The 22024-nt window shown below is 32.3% G+C and overlaps 1 protein-coding gene across 2 annotated transcripts in view; it reads left to right on the forward strand.

The window, feature by feature from the left end:
• The window catches only part of LOC110998692 (G protein-coupled receptor kinase 2), a 38161-nt gene that overhangs the window by 4018 nt on the left and 12119 nt on the right, over positions 1-22024 (forward strand). The gene's annotated exons all lie outside the window — the stretch shown is intronic.

Raw genomic sequence — 22024 nt, forward strand, 5'->3', positions numbered from 1 at the left:
ACTCGAAACAAAAGATCTGTCAACAATACCGCGTCCTATAGATTCTTGCGTTATGTATGAGAGGATCGTAATAACTGAGGTTATACAGAAACATAAATCATACATTTGTAAGTTACGTCTTAGAGAAGAATTCTAGTTTTTTATATAAAATAAACCTGCTTTTAAATAGTTATAATATGTATATATTTAACTTTATTATGAAATTTATTAGTTTTTACTAATGTCAAATTATATTTAAGCTGTTTTAAAGAGACTCTTTAGCATAACTTGAAATCCAACAATTTGATAGATTTATTTTAAGGGGGATTAAACTCAAATTGTAAATTCTATTAATCAATTAGCCGATATTATTATATCACGTAACTAACGAATATTTTTCAATTGTAATCTTGATCCTTAATTAAAGTTATAATATAACCACCGCAAATTCATTTCAACACAAAAACTATTATCAGATAACGTTACTTATATCTCGATTGCTTATGCGCTAGGAATATTTGGTTTATGAACTTTAAGAAATCCTTATCGTAATTTTGAGAGAAGTAGTATCCTGTCACCCATGTATATATGGCGACCACATATAGCTGAACCGCTGAGGTCCCGGTAGAATGTAATTACCAGTGTCCTGATTCGGACGTTTTAGAGCCAACCATTGTGGTTACATGTGGTATCACTTCCGCGACTGATTAGGTTTTTACTGGCAGGATGTGTAAATGCATTTTTGCACCTTTGTCATATATAAAAGAAAACGGTTAAAGAAGAGTCCTTCAAGAAAAGAGTGTACTAATTCTTAAAAGGCCGGCAACGCTCTCGCGAGCCATGAGAGTGTCCATGGGCGGCGGTATTACTTAACATCAGGTGAGCCTCCTGCCCGTTTAGGGTTGCCCTGTTCTATAAAAAAAAAGATTGACTCCATTATTCCATTTCTCTGATGACACAATTTTCTATTCAAGAGGTGTGTGAGTTTCCAACTTTAAACATATTCAGCGAAACTTGCACAGCAGCAAAGTATTCTATACTTTATTCACAAAGTACAACTTTGAACGGAAAAGATAACAAGTAGCTTGTTATTTCCCTTTGGGATTACAAATTTAGTTGTAACTAAACGTATGACGGTTGCGAGTTTGCTTTTGCTATAAATTGTTATTTAATTCGTATATTACGAATTAATTACGTTTATTTTTTTACTTTGACCACATAGGTAAAGTGCACATTTTGTTTATTCCTCAATTCAAACGAAATTGGAAATGATCTGAATATGTTATTGGTATCACGTATTCTACGACGATACGTTTATGTTATAACGATACAGCCCTAAAAACGGTTTAAACACAAATAGTAATATTTCGTATCATATAGTCATACTCTTATTTATATAAATTATTGCACTGTTTTATGTTAATCATACTCTTTCCGTTGTATTCTATTTGCGCTATAATGACACAAGATAGATTAGTTTTTAAAATAGTGCTTTTTATTAGTTTGTATGAAACGGGTGGTGTCATAAAACTTCACCCTAACGTTGCGATTGGTCTGTGCAAATAAGTTGTTCAGAGTCAATAGATGCGCAGAAGTCGTTTTCAAGTATTTTCCTACTGAAGTACATGCGCGAATTTACTTGGCTAAGTTTCGTTATAAGTGAAACCACCATAAGCCTTTACTACGGCATTACGATTTGTTAACGGCTTTAATTAGTAACGATGGCTCCCTATCGCGTGACCCGCGAAGCCACGCAGGAAGTACCTTATTACCTCAATGTGTCAGGGCTTACACAAATAGAAGTATCCCTCATTTTACAGGGAACTTGATTTTTTAGCTAAATGTTTGTTTTCGTATGGTTGAACCTATGTATAGTTTACGTATTCCAACTTTGATTATATCTTTAGTATAATGGTATTTTGTTATATATAATTTATGTTACGAAATAAATGATAATAGAATAACATTTAAAACACAATAAGACATTAACATTGCACTATAACCCATATGGTTAATTCTTCGTAATACGTCAATCTATGCACGTGTCTATACCTCTAAGTTCGTACAAAGTCAAATCAGAATGTTTTATTTATTTTATTATTATTAATTACATAAGATCTCATGGAACATTGCCGCTCCTTACAATCATTGTGTAAAACAAAAAAAATGGCGATTAAAAAGAGCGGCAGAGAGTTTATTGCTAGTTCTTCTCTTCTGTTCAACGCCCTTGTATTGAGAACTGGCAGGAAATGTAAAATAAGAAGCATTTAATATATACTTCTTTTTTGACGTTCATAAGTGTATATTGTTTTACCTATATTAATAAATGATTTTAATTTGATTTGTAATTAGAGGGGGGGGGGGGGCCGGTTCGTTTATGAAAAAGATCGCATTCTGTTGAAAAATAAAAAATACAAACTACATATAACTAAGTACTTATAGGTACTAAAGATTCTTTAAAAATAGCGCGCTATGCAAGGTATTATAATTTTACAGTGACGCAAGACTGTTTTAATTATTTTTTTGGTTTTTTCGTGAATCTCAACATATGGTTGAGAAACGATGCTTAAGACTTAGATCTAAAATCTATTTTGCGTATAGAATTTTGGTTGAAATCAATGTAAGTAAAGAATTCACTTTTACTTCTTTCCGTAATTTGTAACTTTTAATTGCGATAGTAATACCGATTCCTTTTCCATTTTCTATTTATGTATGGAAGATGTGTCCATGGAATCGTGGGGAACCCACTATTGCTCTCGGATGTTTTCTGTTGCTATTTTATAATATCTGGCATCCCTAGTTTTCCCACAGTCGCGCTTAGGGCCGTCTACGCAAAGTAATTTATCACTATTCTAACTTTTATGGGATTAGTGCGTGGATTATAATAAATAATGTGTTGATTTATCTTCCACAAATGGGGTGTCAATTTATTATAGAATAGTAAAAATATAAAGGCAAACATATGCATATTACTTGGATTTTTGTCTTTGTACTGATAATTTCATATTAAATCACAAATAATTTGAATATCAAAAATGATTGGGAAGATATATATTTGGTTGTATATTTAAAGCTGTCTTTCACAAAACTATATCCTAACTATGTATTTCCAAGGTTTTCATAGTCTTCGTTATTGAAGGGTGTAGATGTCTTGAAATGCCGTAACCGATACGTCGACTCCACACCACTCTATATTCACCTTGTCTTAGTGCATTAGAGATATTTTGACCCATATTTGTTTATATTTGGTTAGACCAATCGGTAGGCGATCGACCCTGAGTTCTCCTACCATCCTGCCAACCATTACCAGTTGGCAATATGGCCAAAGTAGTATATAAGAAATACTCGTTGCAAAAATGTATTCAATCGAAATACCATAACAAATATTTTATTTTTTTGTGCTTTATACAAGTTAGATACGTAGATTTCATTATGGAAGCTTGCTGAATTATGACGCTATTAAACGTTATACAAACGCACACACTTTATGGCTTAATTAATGTTAATCGCTAATGGATCGCCATCCACTGGCCGATGAAATCTTTTTGCATCGATAAAATGTAACTGCATACAAACTGTACTCTAGCCACGATAAGAAGGCATTTAGGATTTTGCTTATAAAGTTCTGTGTAAGGAGTTTGATTCAAGGAACTAAAAAATATAGTTTAGAAGTCACAGAAATGTTAACAGCAACTGCCTTGTCACAGAACATTCTTTTATCTGGCGTTCAATTGATGTAATAATTAAGAAAATAGAATTGGGGTCAAATATTCCATTTCACTGTGCCTATGAGAAACCGAAGACAGGAGAGAGTGGAGTAAGATGGACGGCGCGTCTATCACGATCTTCAGAAACGAAGAGCGCGATTGAAGAAGTACCATAAATGAAATTCTATAGTCTGTAGGAATATGGTTCTTATTAAATAGGCCAACTCTTTGTGTCTTTGGTATAAACATGAAGCTGTAAGCTGCGATTTGAATTTTAGATTAGTCATTTAGAGCAAAACAGAATTATTCATTGATTCTGATGGCGATAAAAAGTTACTGCATCTATCGTAAAGATAGTTTAATTTATTCTTAACTGTGCATTTAACATCGGAAAAGAGAGTTCTGTTTTACACAGATGCGAAAAGAGGAATGTTATTAATAAATTGCGGGCGTATTAAACATTATAAGTATATATTTTTATCGTATATAACAGAAAATTTGATGAAATTTAAAAAAAACATAGATTGTTTATTTGTAACTATAGAAGCTATACAAACTGTTACTCTAAGGCCTGATAAGTGTTCGGTTTGAAAATTCATATTAAATATTCATAATTTCATAAACCCGCGAAGCGCTTCGTTAGACAAGATGGCGTCGTGCGAGTCCCTGTGAAGTACTATGCCTGTAAACACGTAAACAAGTTTTTTATTTGATAAATATTATAAATTATTATAACACATATATTTCGCTGAAAAACAATATTCGACGAAATGAACTCCAAGACAGTATTATGACAGGCGTTAAGATTATTCTGTTATTCTTGTCGGTGAATGAATTTGATTTATTAAATTGTAAGAACGAAAAAGACTAAGTATGCGTATACTTGCATTAAAATGACAAAGTAAATTGACATTGAACTTCCCGCACACAATTAGCCCTTATTACACTTTACTAATTTACACAATATCTCCTCTAATACATTTTCAAGATTATTATAGACAGCTGATGGAGAGCAATATAGACATACTACAATGAATTGCTCCAGTTAGGCATATTACGTTATGGTCAATTCGACTGATATGGCCATTTTTAGTCAAGTTATTTTACACCTTAACGCTTTTTAAAGCTTGTTTTGTACACATTTCTCTCAATAACACTTAATATATATTTTATATTGTTAAATACAGTCAAAACCGTTTACGACGACATCGTTTAGTAGGTACATACCAGTAGTATTGGTCAATATTACCAAAAAAAAACCTTTAATATTGGTCAATATTATCAATAGTAAATCAAAGGTACCAACTGAATTCTACTGTATAAGGTTCTTAATAACAATGTCATCAGCTGTTACGACTATCGGTTTTTACGACCAAATATGGATATGCTATGTATTGTTACAAGATTGGTATTGATTGTCGTCACTCAGAAATATAAGTAAGTATAAGTTGCTTTAGAGAAATTGTTAATATGTAATAATTTCTCCAAAGCGAAGTTATAAACATTTCTTATAACATCTATTAAACAAAAGAAGAAAATGTGCGTTCGGTTGGGATTGGTCACTCGTACATACCATGACCCAACATGTCGCGTAATGGGCTAAAGATGCTGTTGACCAATCACAATCAAATGGAGCGCAAAATCGTAAAATTCGTTTCAAAATACCTCGTACTCATTTTCTACAGACACGTCCTCATTATATTCAATTTTTTTTATTTAATTCAAAAAATATAACCCAATATCATGTGGCCACTATCGGCTGTATACCGTACCTGTAGTCGATGTTCATTGATCAACATAAAACTTTATTGACGTAATCAAACAAAGCGTAAAGACGGAAATAGTGGCCTCAACGTTAAAGTAGGAAGTGAAGGAAGCGCCAAAATATACAGAGTCGATTAATCTCCTTACTATAAAATACAATTGTATGAGATAATCAAGTGGCCTTATAATAGTAGTTGGTGACCTTGAGGAGTCTAGTGGCTTGGCTGTTAATTCTGGAGTCGTCGATTCATGTTTTTACCGATAGACTTGTCTGTGTGAACCCCCGCTTAGAAAGTGAAGGAAACTGTATGCCAAAAATCGACTACTACTGTCATAAGGTTCATGAATAAAAAACGATCACGAAACAAATAATGAAATCTGAGGAAGGCCAAGGACCGTTGACTATCCATCATTATGTGGCCCCTCAATGGACATTAGCTGAATGGTGACGTTCCGGCATGGTCAATGTATAATATATGTGTTCCGGGATATAATTATAATTTAATTCGATCAGTGTTTCATATAATTAAATTTGTATTAAGCAGCCTAAATGGAAGCAACGAACAGACCCAAAAGGAGAGTTCACAGGGAGGCCATTACCCAACACGAAGTAATGGAAATAACAATAACTAATCTATACTAAATGTTTAATCTGTTTTATAATTTATATAGAATGGGTTAAAGTGGCTTTAGTATTATTAATATTATTATCTTTTTAATTGAAAGTAACATTGTTAATTTGTATCGATAATATAACTGCAGCAAATTAATTTTTGAAAACATTTAGTAACAAAATAACGTCAAAATAATTTTTGGCGCGCTGACATAGCTATTAACATATATTTAAATAATACGTAACAACGGTTCTGCTATAGATAACTATTGATTTTCTTAAAAAAGCTCTTTGCGGAATGGATTGGGAGTTGGCATCACTTTCAAGTTTCGAAATCGAACAGAGTAAAGTAAAAATACAATTCAAAAACACTGATTTGTCTAAAGGTAAATGTTAAAACCCACCAATGTTTTTCAATATGAACAATATTGGCTAAAATATTGTTACAGATAGAAAGTATTCGGAAGTTGTGTATAAAACATATACTTTATTTTATCGAAATTATATTGATCTGGCTGAGACTATTTTTTGTATCAAGCATTGTATCAACTATTGATATCTTTCTTGTGCAATCTTTCAATGAAAATTCTAAGAGTATTTGTTTTTGTCATTATGGCCAATCATTAGTCATTATGGTAAGAGTCTTAATGATACAAAATAAACAGACAAACCGTTATTCAGGGCGTTCTACAGAGAAATATTTCAAAATAAGTGTAAAATGTTTCATATCTTCGGTAAATAAGCTTCAGTTAGTTTCTTTTATTTTACCCTGTTCGTCTCGTTTAATCCAATGGGATGGAAGATAGGACACCTTTGGAATAAATTACTTTGACTATCGACCTTTTAGAGATAAAATATCAATTTTCATTAACTTCGACTGAGTAGGGAATACCATAAAAGACCAAATTCAATCATTTCGCTCAATGTTGATAGAATTCAAGTGAAATTTGTTAAAACACTAGTTTATTTCTATTTTATGTTATGGCTTAAATTAATTAATATACGTTGACTTGTACCACCTCTGCTGTTTATCTGGTTACCATGATCGTTTCTGGAAAGTTTTTATACGTAGTATTCATCCCTTACACAAGCCGACTGAATACATTGTGGGGACAGCAGTTCGAAATGGTCCTTCGATTTGGGGTCCTGTTTTCGCCGTTTGCCTTTTTGTTCCTTTTCATGATGTGATTCCTTATGAACATCTTGAATCCTAGAAATTTCGCGCACTTCCATTTAAATTTTTGGCGTACTGTAGCTTTTGTCAAATCTATTATTTTTTGTAATTCGTTTAACGCCTGGTATACGGGATTTTAAATATATATTATTTTTTCGTACACCTAGGCATATGCTTTAATTTATCTACATTGCTGATGAAAAATGCACTTCACTTATTTAACTCTATGGTAGGGTTATTTCAGCTTTCTTTGATGGAGAAGGGAGAGACGGCCAGACATGTCATTCAATCGTTGGTGATTGGATGAGGGGGGTAGACCAGCTTGTTTAGATAAATCGTCCAAGTAATTTGGAAATGGAATTAAACAGCACAAGATTGATTGATCTCATAAACAAAGGACTTTACACTAGAATTTTAGCTTGACGCTACCAATGACACAATTCTTTTGTGTTTTGCGTTGTGAGGAACTTTAAATTATTTATTTACAACAATCAACTCCAATATAGTATTGTTGTAAATAAATTTATAAAGTTTATTTATATAAAAGGACTGATGATTTGACTTTTAGGCTATTCTTTGAGAGTTTATTACGAAAAGAGGTTGCTGATATAGAGTTTAAAAAGATTTTTCTGCAGTTTATTTGGAAATTTTACACCAGGTGTTAGATTATATAATTTTTTTGCCACTAGTTCAAATATATGGCATTAGCAGTAAAATGCTAAACACGTCTTTACGTGTCGTGTGTTCATATAAACCCGTTGACTGTTTAAATTTTCATTAATCAATGTAATGGAATAATTTATTGCTCACTTAGATTGTAATGGCGTCCATTTTCTTTTTAGTGTTGATTAATATTGTTGAGTGGCTTGGTAGAGTTGTGGGTTTGAGGTTAAATGTTCTTAACAACTTTTTTTATTTACCTTTGAGCGCGACTTCACTTGAATTTATTTTATGACGTATTTGGTTTCCGTGGCTTTGTTGCCTTAAAATAATGACAAAAATATGTCGGTGATGATGATTAAACCATTGGCATTTTAATACAAATTTATTTTATTATGATATTTTAATAATTCGTTTATTAAAATATCATAACAATTAACAAAAGTCGTGGGTTAACGGTAAATGGAGCAGTATTGGCGTAAATGGCTTTAGCGTGCAACTCACATTTCTAAAGTCGTAGGTTCTATCCGCGGTTGTGGCACCCGACCAATAGACTTTCTTTCTATGTGAGTATTTAACATTCGTTCGAACGGTGAAAGTCCCCGCCGATTAATTAATTTTTTTTTTACTATAACAAATTACTGCCTATCTGCCAACCTACCAACAACCTACTGGTTGAAACCCCTATTTTAACTAAGGTGGAAATGTGTTTACGCATCCCCCGCACTAAAAGTGATAGGGGTATATGATGGGCTTACTCCAGGCACTCTGCTACTTGGAAACCGGGTGAACTATACCTTCCGACTAAAACCACCTCTGGTATTACCACCACGCATCAAAAGAAGTATGTATTATAAATTATTAAGAAAATTGGCAGCGTTTCTTTTAAAAACTGTCAACATGACTCGTATTTCGGACCGCGGCTAGCCCTATAAATACGGGAAATACGACCGCATATGTACAGTATAAAATTACACAAAAGTATATACAAACATAGGAATTTATTCCTTGTTCAACCTAGTTTGCTTAAAGTTTGAACTATCGGAAAAATCTTGGCATAACAACCTGCAGAGTGCAGTAAACATTATATGTTGGCAAAGACGTACGGATTTTCTCACTTATTTTACTCTTCGTTGTTCATTCTTTGTAACATTTTATAGGAAAGTGCGAACTATGAACCCTTATATAAAACTTCCAGTTTAAGTAACTATTTAATGGGATATATGCTACTTGTTTATAACAAATAACAGCATTAATTTCTGGCTTATTTATTTCTTCTTATAATTAAAAAAAAAACGGTTTAAAATATTAAAGTATTAATAAGTAAGTATCAAAATATAAGTATTAAAAGTAAAAGTTTTAAATATTTAATAGTATTCTTACTATCAAGATAAATATACGTATTAATCGATAATTGTTATATGGGGTATAAAAATCATATAAGTCTATTATAAATAGAATATGCAGACTGACGGAATGGACGGCGAAGATAACAATAAACCAACATTCAAAATGGATAATCGCAAAGACAAAGTCAAAGAATACTTTATTGTTCTTTTGAAAGAGCTTTGAATGTAGACTACACGTCAAATGTGAAGCTTGCGAAACGTGTCGACGAAAAAGCTTTCGTAGGCAGCATTGGGAGGCTGTTTTCGTGTGATCGTTCACATTAAACTGTCGTACTAGACAGCCGGTGACGCATTGACAGATTGACAGGACAACTTTGCAAGGATTTCGTAGCCGTTTTTGGTGGCAAAAAACTGAATGCGTTTACATTAGCTGTGGCCAAATGTGGCAAGTGGTACTTGACGGATAATCGGGGTAATTTAACATTGACTGCTTAATGTCGTGTCAGTTTTTTATCTGTATACAAATTTTAGGTTCATGTATTTCGTCTGCATATAATGGAAAACGTTCATATGTTTTTAATCGATTTCACGGATAGACAATAGACAAATATTTGAGCTAATAAATACTTTCCGGCCAGCATTTTTTTCCAGCTCGAATCGGAAGTAGAGTGTCGGTTTTATTTGTAGAGGTAGACGGAATATTCGCTACAAACTTTATAAAATTATTACTTCCGCGATGTAAATTTATTGATTAACTTTTAAAGAATACAATCGTTCTTAAAATTAAATAGTACAATTTTCTTTTGTTCCGCTTCTGAATATAAAAGTAATTCGCCATAGATCAAGAGATATTTCAAAACATGCTTCCTGCATACGTTATTTGAGAAGGGTACGCGTCTGTTTTGGATAGGTTTCGGACGCGTAGAGCTATATTATTCGCTTTGCAAAATATGAAATAGTGACATATCAATCGTAAACACTATACGATATTTTCGACCTTTATATACTTTATACTGGAAAGAAATAAATCTCCGAGTTTGTAGTTTGTGTTCCTGCCTAAATTTGAGTCGTTTAGGCCCTAGATTTCTGTATCTGTATCGTGATCATTTTGTTCTAATAGAGACATTGGTCGCCTTTTGCGCCTGATACACGCCGACGACTTTTTGAGTTTAAGACATGTCGTTTTCTTCTCGATGTTTCCCTTACGTTAAAATAAAACTAGTTTTTTGCCACTTGGTGAACACATACATAACATAAAAAAATCTTACCTTTGGAATACTGGTATTTTATATTAAAATTGATAAAAATGTGTGGGCTTAACTATCCATGCAAATATTTCATTATATTGAAAACCTCAGTCAATTTAGAACAATATACGTCAGGCCCTAAATCCTCTAGTCATATTTTCAGCCGCCTCCATGAAATCGTTATAATCGGAGTACGTATGAATATTTTGAGACGTTTTAGGACATAAACTGACTAAGTCCTAGTTAAACATATTAAGCGTTGTATTAACAGCTGTAAGATACGAATTGTAAATAGTTCATTATCTGGTTGTTGGGTTTGCTTTCACCTATCGCTCATGTGCTATGAAGTTTTATTTGGTTTTGTTATTATTTTTACTTTGTCTCAGTATTGTATTTTATTAACTACAATCAAAATTTACCAACATATAACACAAGTTTGGGCACCCACTTAATTGCGGCATACAAAAAAAGGACCACTTGTATCTAGATGAAGGACTAGACTTAATTCTTAAAAGGCCGGCAACGAACTCGCGAGCCCTCTAGCATCCAGAGTGTCCGTGGGCGGCGGTATCACTCTTTCACTCACTCTTTGCATTAGGTTTGAGTTACCGAGTTGCTGAGGGTTTTAAATCACATGTTATATCCAATGACGTGTTTAACATTTGCTCGAATGGTGAAGGAAAACATCGTGAGAAAACCGACATGTCTTAGACCCAAAAAGTTGACGACGTGTGTCAGGCACTGGACGCTGATCACCTACTTGCCTATTAGATTTGGAAATGATCATGATACAGATTCAGAAATATGAGGCAAAGACCTAAAGAGGTTGTGGCGCCACAGATTTATTTATTTATATCCAATAAACCATCTTCGTGTTGCATACCAGTGTTACAAGTGAACTTAGCACTCAACCTTTGATATTAACATTTGCAACTGCAATAACGGTGTAATGATGTTGTGTAATCTAAGAAATAGTTGCCCTTTAGGTATATTGCTTATTACACACATTTAAAAAAAAATCTACAGAATATTTATAAATACCGTATTAACGGAATATCATTTGTAAATATTCATCACTACCGACTGTTCCACAAGAATTATTACCCTTGCGTCTGTTTAACGGTAGATACCTACGTTTATTAAGATATGTGTTACGTGTATACTGAATTATTATAGACATGGATGGAGTTGTCGGCCAGTGATAATTTGTTTTTTTCTAATAGGCATAGGTGATCTATATGTGCCCGTCACACCGCGGTAACTTTTGGGTCTAAAGCAGGTATCACGAGGTTTTCCTTCACCGTACGAGCGGATGTTTTATGCGTTCATAGACTGAAAGTCCATTGGTGCAGAGAACCTAGTACTTCAAGAATGTGAGAAGCCACTAGCCAAACCACGGATCGCATTTAAAAGCCTTATATTAAATTAAATATGAAAAATGTAAGTTTAATTAAATTAAAAAATATTATATTTTTTTAATTAAATTCTTGCGTAGCTTATTAAATTAATCACATGAATACCAGTTTTATAAGTTACATAAAAAACCTTTTCCTTGCGATTATATTTTGAACAATTGAATAATTATCATTATTATGAATATTCAGTCTGCTACTCTTGTCCTTTAAAAAAATACAAACGTAAAACAAGGTAAGACATAAAAATTACGGATGCGTAGTTATCACGACCTTTGTATGAAATTTAGATTAAAATTCATTTATTCAACAAATTGAATCGTCAAGGCGGGCAATTGTCATTCCTTCCGTGCATCGGATGACGTCGATGTTTTTATGGATTTTATATCGAGATCTTCGATTTTATTGTTTTATGACGTGTTATATTGTTGCATAGGGTAGCGTAGTGTTGATTTAAAAACTACATTTGTAACACCTAACACATGATGAATTAAGTGATATTTTAGCTAAAAATATACAATATATTTAATTAAATAATATTATTAAAAGGAGTCCCTTTCGGCAAGGTTCCGAAGATACTAGCAGCGTTCCCCCTTTGAATAGCTAAACTAATTCTTTGTCCGAGATAGCTGCCAGCTCTTCGTTCTCCTGTGATATCGATTTTTTGATATTTCCAAATAATTTCTTTTTATATTTATTTAGCTAAAATATAAAAAGTATAATGCAAAGGTAGGTTAATACTTATAGAGTCATTCTAGTCTTTACACTTCATTTCAAGTTTTCCCGATATATTATAGGCGTAATTGGGTTTAACGTTTTCTTTGTAACTAAGTCATTTTAGTTTTATTTATATATAGATTAATGACTAATATTATCTATATTCTTAATATATATATTTCTTGTGTGCGTGTGTATGTGACTGAACTCCTCCTAAACGACTGGACCGATTTAGACGAAATTTTTTGTGTGTGTTCAAGGGGATCTGGGAATGGTTTAGATTCACAATTTTGTCCGCTGGACAATGTTTTTTAATTCATTTTCAATTTATTAGTTGTTGTTGATTTTGGAATGTTTTACATTGGATCCGACAGACGGCGCTACCATCGCAGTGTCAAATTTTAAATAATATTCGAATTTTAATTTTAGTCTGTCCCGAAATTTAAAAAAAGTTTTGTTATCATTGTGTTATTTATAACATTTGAATAATAATTTTCATCAAAATGGCTTATTAAAAATTGATATTTTGAAATTAAAGACGTGTAGACAGGACAACGTCTGTCGGATCCGCTAGTATTATATACGTTATAACTGGGCGGTGCTGGAAGTCCACCACGACACCTTCGCCATGGAAAATATATTTAGGAAACCTTGAGAATCTAATCATAGTAATATAGTTTAACTTTATTACATAAATATACAAACACATAAAGGACCCAAGACGTTACCAGTAAGAAATTAAATGATGTATTTATGTTTATATGGCCCCACGAATGAAAGCCTCCACAAAGGAGATCATTCTTAAATGTGTAAGTAGTTAACCCTAGACATATCTTTTGTCTCGTTAACATAGGGGTAGCAAAGGAGCCGTATGAAACGTTGAAAGCTTAAATCACACAGGCATTAAATCCCAAAATATCTTCAAAGAAATTACCTTACACCAAGTTTTATTCAAGAAGGAAACATGACACATAACAAACCAGAGATAAAAAAACGAAATACAATGAAGTAAAGACCACAGGTCTTACCATTCCAGGCGCTAAAGTCCGAATCAGGTAATTGTGAAAAAACAGCAAGACAAAGGAAATATAAGTTATAATTAGAGAAGAAAATTCTCGAAGTTCAAAATTAAAAATTGTTTTGCTCTATACCTCATTACGTAATTATGTAAAGGTAACTGAGTTGCACCGTTAATTATTATTATTTGACGAAGATTACGTGAATAGATCGCAACTGATCGGCATCAGAGATTATCTTGGCGCTTTCTACTCGATATTGAGATAAATTGATAAGCCTGCTATGGCTTGATTCCGAACGTAATTAAATTGCGACCAACTCCACTTTGCCACGGTTAATGGGAACATTGTATGACCGTTTATTCAATTCAACTGCTATATTTCATTATCCCTTCTCTGTATAGTTTTTATAGGAGGAGGTTTTTATGGCTTAACATTCGATAAAATGATTTATCTATGGACAGTCATCTTCACGATGTAGATAAAAAAAAACATTTTCTAAATATAGTTTTCAAACTTGGAATAAGCTAGTTTTTTTTACGATAATATATTTATTTAAATGTCCACTTTAAAAACATGTGTATACATGATTATATTTTTTTTTAATACCCATATTGTTTTTTTTAAAGTTCCTAGATTTGTTTTGAGCTAGGGTTTATAAAAATACTTATTGAATTCTTTTGCGAAGTTAAAAGTAACTCTGCTACATAGAAAACCACTTAGTTGCCTAGACGTGTTAATAATACTAGAGTTTCATCTTGACAGTTCCCACTAGAGCCATACATTTCTTTATACGAAATCTATAACTTAGTCAAGTTTCTTTTCAGTTTCACGTTTAAGACGACGCACTATTTAATATAGATAATTTGAAGCATTTTCTTTAAGTTTGTTTTAAATGTAAAGAACTTAATATTTATTCAATTCGCATACACTACATATCAAAGTACATATTTAGTATGTAAATAGTAAATAATCTCGTGATAGGTACTCGTTAATAAAGTTTTATATTTACTACTCATTTTACATATAAGCTAATTAATTTGTGTAGATTTATTTTATAAATACCTTAATTATCAGGAAATAACAATGTCTTCTTTTAAGTTATAGTGCGAAACTACAGATGATATATATATTGATGATATAATAAATAAATAAATAAATAGATATAAAAAATAATGTTATACATAGAACATAAAATTACTATTATAAAACTGGTATTCTAAGAAAAGACGGGTTGCGCAGGAATCGGTTTATAGGGTTGTCGAATATAATAGATAGTGGTATAATACTAAAATTTTATCTAAGTTACAGGAATCATTTGATATTAAAAAGCTATAGCAATATATAGTTGTTCTGTATGCGGTGTCGAATATTAACAGCGACATACTATTAATTAATACACGTTTATATGATACTAGTAATTATGGGAAGTTAGCGTGACCTCAATTTTACCCCATTAGATGGGAGTGGCGAGTAAAATACCCATTTCCAATATTAATCCGATTACTGAGTATTTTTTAAATAATGAAAGGACGTATCGCAAATATTTTATATCGAGGCGTTATCGATTCAGTGGTTTTCAATGTCTCTCTCGGCGATTTTGAAAGTATTAGGTTACACAAATTTTTCGTACAAATAAATTACTTTCATTTAGCGGAATTCTTTGGCTGAGTTTTGAAAATTGTAGATCATTTCGAGTATCACGTATAATGTAGAAATGTAGACAAAAAGTGTATGAATATTTATTACTTTTTTCTATCATGTGGGTTCGTAAAATTGTTGAAGACTTGTTTATGAGTAAAAAATTAAGTCTCTGTAGCGGCTATTAAGACTCAGCTAACAAAGATTTTGTTTTCATTCGTAGTAGGCACATAAAAGTGGAACAGATAATGATGAAATGAACATAAAAGTAACCATAAAATACGTGATTAAAGAATAATTTTTAATACATTTTATATGTTTGAGAATGTAGCAATTCTAGTACCAACATTGACGTAATGTCGTGTGTGGTATACATATTTCTTTTGATAAAAGAGGAGAATTATAAGAATTCTCTTATGTACTGGTACAACTCTTATGTAATGTACTGGTACCAATTAATTATACATGTGTGGTCAGAACCAGAAAGATGCTGCCCATGTGTAAGCGCCAACAAAATCGACGGCATACATAAAGCACAGCTAATTAGCTGGCAATTGCCAACATTCCTATAAAAAAAAAGGTTTATTAATCCTTACAACAATTGGTTAGTTTGCAATCTATTAGTTTTAGTTGTGTTAGTATAAATTTATGTTAGATTTATTTTTTAGTGGTCTGGTTCTTGTAGTGCCCCTTTCAGTGTAAAAGCCTCCATTGCCACATTTATTTAGAAATTTAAAATTATCTGTAATTAAAAAAAATATCTTTAAGACAAATATATCTTGCTCACAATTGATATTTCGTACTCGCAGCGCTGAGACTATTATGATAACAATTTAAAGGTATGCACTGCCTACATTTCATAGCAATGAACTAAAAGGACGAATGGCCATTTAAGTGCGCCTGTACCACGATTTAGTGGCCCATAAACCTCCCTTTAACAAGTCGTAAAGAGCCCATCAAATTGTATTCAACACAGATATAATTACATAGATAACGAATCAACTAAACTTTGGGTGCAGGACTTTATTTTTTGTTTGTTTTTTTATCTGTATAACACGCTTAAATAATTACCGGTTTTGATTGAGGTGGTTTTAATCATGCTATAAAGGCGTTTCAATATATAAATAAAAACTCTAAGTGTATAGCAAAATAATTATTTCCTTCAGAGAATTAATTACTTAAACTAGATTTTAAAATTAGAAATTTCTGCAGACGTTGCGTGCTTGTGTAAATTTTGCGTCAAGTTTGTGACGTACAAAATATCATACAAATTATCCATTGCCCTGACTTCGCCTGTATTTTTATATATTGAATAGTCATCACTGGCTGCGCGCGTAGGTGGGGTTCGATCTCCGGCGTATAGTTATTTCGGGTTTCAAGACGAAGGCTAATTATCTACTTGCCTAAAAATTTAAGAAACATACGTAGAAATGTGTCTTCCTTCACATTTAATTTTAACGTCCGACGTGAAGGTGTAATTAATAGCAACATTTATATGTAGACAGTTGTTAGAATTATATGTACCCATTTTATACTGTGGCAGAGATCAATGATGCGTGCAAGCGATGGGTACTTAAGTGTGCGCTTATAATCTTCTGCTCAGATCATAATGTTAATAAAGCCTCAAAAAACAATTATGTTGATCTTTAGCCAACAAAACCCCATCAAAGGGAAGCCAAAGCTCTAAATGTAAAAATAACGATTGTAAATGTATGGGGGAGTTGAATTTAAAAATATCTTAGATCCCCTCCTTACATAAATCATCTCTTGCCCATAAACAGATCATCGTAAACAGATTATCATGAATCTTTTGAACTAGCTGCGAAATAGCGGGGGAAATATCAGTGTTATTAATATTTTCAATTGACGACCGACTTGAAATGGAAGTTTGGTTTAAATTTGGTTTAATGAATTTTATAAATTATATAATTGAATTGTAGCTAACTGGCCAAGGTACGTAAAATAATAATTCTTATCCATATTAAGAACCTTTTTTCTATCCTTGCAAATAACGCATTAACGTTCGTTATTTAAGCCAAATTGCGATGATCCGTTGTTTCTTCAACCCAATTTTTCAACGTTCTTTCGTTTTTAAAAGGTTTCTTATAATAAGGTAGCCGTCATAAAATTTTCATACTTAAACTTAGCTTAAGAGAAAAACTCACCGAATTGGTGAACACTAATTATAAACAAAATTGTATTTATCAACTGTACGTTCTAACACACGAGAAGACAAAAAAATTACGCCACGCTATTCCTAATCGAATATAAAAATGAGCATCTCAGTAATATCGCTTTAACGCCTCTCAAATTTTTATCTATGGCCCCAGGACGCATGCGTGGAATGTATACACGAAGACGCGGGCAAAAAGATAGCATTGTCTTCGACTAAAACTGTGACTGACATCAGATGGAAAGACTCAAGAACGCTTCGGTAGTTATCAACACCTGTCCGAAGGGTTAACATTCCTTACTGATAATAGAGTATTGACGTCACGCATACGTCAGTCACACATCACTCTATACAAATGTACGTTATGAAAACAAAGCCTTGCGCACAAGAGCTTTCAGATTCTTAAGATTTATTCACATCGCATATTCAGTTTATTAAACTCGGAAGAAATTCAGTTTGAATTTTTGTAATATATTCTTAATTGTCTTAACACATATAATTGTAGAGGTCTAACACGTTTGGTCATTTGATCTCCTCTCCTCCTCCTCCTCCTCCTCAAAGAAACTGCTTAATCCTTCCTAGAGGTCAGTCAGGGATCGCGTCCTTTGGACCCCAGCACACGACCAAGTACAGGCAATGAAGATTCCATAGTTGGTAATCGCCTCTATATTTTGATATATGCGGTTGACGTAGAAATTCTTCATAATCTATGTAAGATAATGTAAATTACTATATCAGAGATAAATATAGCATTACTAAGCATGTACATTTTATATTTTTGAAATGTCAATTGGCCAATCAAATCTTATGAAACGAATTAAGACAATGAAATCATCTAACTCAGAGGTCAAGTGAGGTCAGGCTCTTGAAACTATTGACAATTTTAAGCTGCATCATCTCGCTATTAGCATATATATGATTATCGCTTCATGTTCTAAATTAGACTATGTGAAATAATATGGGGTTCGTTCAAACGATACTGCCCTTTGAAACATACAATTTGTCAATATGAGACTTGAGTATGCATCGTTTTAAACACGGTACTTATTTAACGACATCAAATGATTTACTGCAATCGTGGTTGGCGAGGTCACCGCAAGTTACAGATAACATATTTGTGATTGAGTTTTTTTATGTATTACATGACCAAGGTACAAGAACTTTAAAATAATAGAGTACAAATATGACTTTGACTTTTAATGGTGTATTAAATTTTAATTAAGGTACGTTTATGTAAAAAATTTAAATCTAGCTGTTTTAAATATGTAAAGTATTTACAACATTATTAACCCATGTTGTAATAATAATAACTAAATTTAATACAGAACTTACTAATCTTAACTAAAAACGAATTTTCTGAATTAACAACATTCTGTGATGAAGCTTATTAAAATGTCATATTAATGCTATCAAATACCGCCAAGTTTTAAATTGTTATTTACAATTTATCATAAAACGTCATGCAATCTAAGTTTGTGAGACGATAAATACAAACAGTTGTAGCCGAAATGGCTCTAGAAATATTAATAAAACTTTATATTGGTCGTAAAAAAACCATTTCGTGCTTAGCCACCGTTTGTGAACATTCGCCAACTCGAAATTAATAAAGTTTACAAGAACAATTATAGCGATGTAGAGTCATACAAATGTTCAATTAATATTTAATCTTGTATAAGCGGGCTATTGTATGACAATATAGTAGATATTTGTTAAAATGTCTTGTTTGAGGTAATAATTTTGGTAGTTCGAGGTGTAGGGATACATAGACGGTAGCCATTTTCATAGTTTTATTCACGCATACATACATTATATACAATACAGTAAATAAAATACAGTATATATTTTTAATTCCTAAGTTTTTGTTCTTTTGGACATTGGAATGTGGTCCCAATACAGGGATGTCCTAATGTGTAGACCAGTGTCTGTAAAATAATACGACAGTAATTTAATTATTAATACTTTTATTTAATTATTTTCTAGTAAGTGGGTAATAAATTGCTTATTGCTGACATGACTGCCGTAGTGGTTGACGAAGGTTTGGATTACGTTGACTGTAACTCAAAAACGATTACCTTATAAAGTGAATTATAATATAGAAGAATGTCTGCCCACGCCCATTGGTTACGGCTTTCGGCTTTGTGTGAATTACTTCAATGCAACAAAACAAACTCGAAATCCCCAAGCAATTGGCCGCAATTAGAAATTAATTAATACCGTTGATTAATTGGAAATGTCTAAGCGACGACTGTTATTAAGATATTTATTAGTTTCATTAACTGTTTATTGCTTAATTAATTGTTTATGGATAGTTATAGGACACGGGTTATCACGTTAGGAGACTTTTAACTGTGTTTAGTTTAACATGGCAATAAGATCAGTGTTGGCCGAGAGGCTTCAGCGTGTAACTCTTATCTGAGGTCGTAGGTTCGATCTCCGGCTGGGCGTCAAGTGAATCTTTTGTTTGCTTTCTATGTGCGCATTTAACATTCGTTTGATCTGTAAAGGAAACATTCTATCTTAGTCCCAAAATGTCGTGTATCAGGCACAGGAGGCTGAACAAAATTCGCCCATTAGATATTATGACACATAATATATGAAATTTTGTTAATATTAATATATATGTATATGTCTGTCTGATGCTATAGACATATTTAATAAATTGGTAAGAAAATAGGTTTTATGATTAAAATTGGCTCCACTTGGATCCTTTTGAGTAAAGTATTCGAGTTGTGTGGCCTGTATAGCTGGTATTTTTATTTAAAAATAATGGAAGACAAAGATCATAGATCTTACAAACATTTTGTTTCAAACCTTGGTGATTTAAGAGTGACGGAAAGTCAGTTCTTCTGGTCCTGGTAATTTGTAATAAATGTAAATTTTGTAGCATTATTTATTGACGTTCATAAACATTAACCCATGTGAATAAATGATATTTTGAGTTGATCATACATAATAAATCCCGACGTATGGAGAATGGAGATCCTTATAATTGATATTGTTTAAACAATAAGTACTGGCGCAGGTACTCTGTAACAGTGTATATTGTTATAATAAATCAAAATCGCTATTGAAAGCACTAGTGCTGGTATATGGCTTGATATATCGTCCCAACATAAAATTAGGTCACGGTGAAGCTTAGTATTTGGACGCGATAAGCGTATCGTTTAAAACAATTTAGTTATCTTTTGGACAGTATGACTAATGTGAAGTCCGTATTGAGTCCTTTCAGCAACTGTCTGAGTGACGTCATAGCTAAAACTATCATAATAGAAAGATTATTGCGTACATATTTAACTCTGACTAAAATCCCGCCGCGACGAAAGGATGATAAATTAAAAAAAATTTGGATGCCTCCGTCAATAATTCAAGTTTGAAACAATCCGTCAAAAAAGTCAACGATGTATTCAGGAGGTTAATCACCTACTTGCGTATTAGTTCACGGAACAGATACTGAAATTTGAGGCCCGGACCTAAGAAATGTAGCCATGCCGGTTTCTTCGCGATGTTTGCCTGCACAGTGATATTTTTAAATACAGAACAAAATTTTTATTTCTGTATTGCTGTGTTTCGAACGCACGACTACAGTGATGAGGGTAGCATACTTAGCCGCGCGCATACTTAACTGTTATAGTGTTTTTACTATAACTAATAATATAGTAAAAAGTAGTCCAACAATTTATTCTAATTTTTTATGTGATATTAATATGGCTCCATTTTTGAAACGTTATAGTTCAATATAAACGTTTAAATGCCGTGGAAAATCAATGGATGCCAAAAAATAAGTTTAAATTACTAAATAGTAATTTAGAATAGTGAAATATCCATAAAATAGTAACATCCGACCACACCACATCTTATTTTCTATATTTCTTTCTATTGGTATACTCGTAAATAGCGAATGAAATTGATAAGTTATATATTAAACAAATGACTGGCTTGAATAGGCACTTTGTATAAAACAATGATTGCAATAATTATTGCCTGTGATAAGAAAATCCCAACTTCCATGTAATAACCATAGCACTACGTAAACTTGGCTTCGCGTGGTAGGAAAACTATATTGAAATCAGCAAACAATGTCCGCGTCATTTAGATAATAATCGCTATTGAGATATTTTATATAAATAAATCTGCTATGGAGTTTTTATAGCTAATACTTTCAATAATTGTATGAACTCCACTACCTCGTATTCGGTTCAAGTGTGATTCGATTAGGCTTGGTTAGATAGGGTGCTTTTAACGAATTAGGAGTATGTGAAACCATTGTTTTCGTCGCCTTCGTAATTATAATTTGGGGACTGGCACATCTTATTTTTTTATTATTGACGTTCTTAAGTACAAGTATGCCATAGATATGAATAGGTGAATTATCATATACAGTCGTTTGTATTGGTATCAATAAAATTGTTAACTTTTTAACAAAGACACCAAAAATTAATTGCACTAGATGGGATTTATATTTATATGACATTGTATCATTATATATAATATAATTTTAAGTTATTATACTTAATATGTAAAAATAATTCTAATATAATAACTAACCTTAAAATGTAATAACCAAAATATATT

This window comes from Pieris rapae, chromosome 2, assembly GCF_905147795.1.
Source record: "Pieris rapae chromosome 2, ilPieRapa1.1, whole genome shotgun sequence".
NCBI lineage: Eukaryota > Metazoa > Arthropoda > Insecta > Lepidoptera > Pieridae > Pieris > Pieris rapae.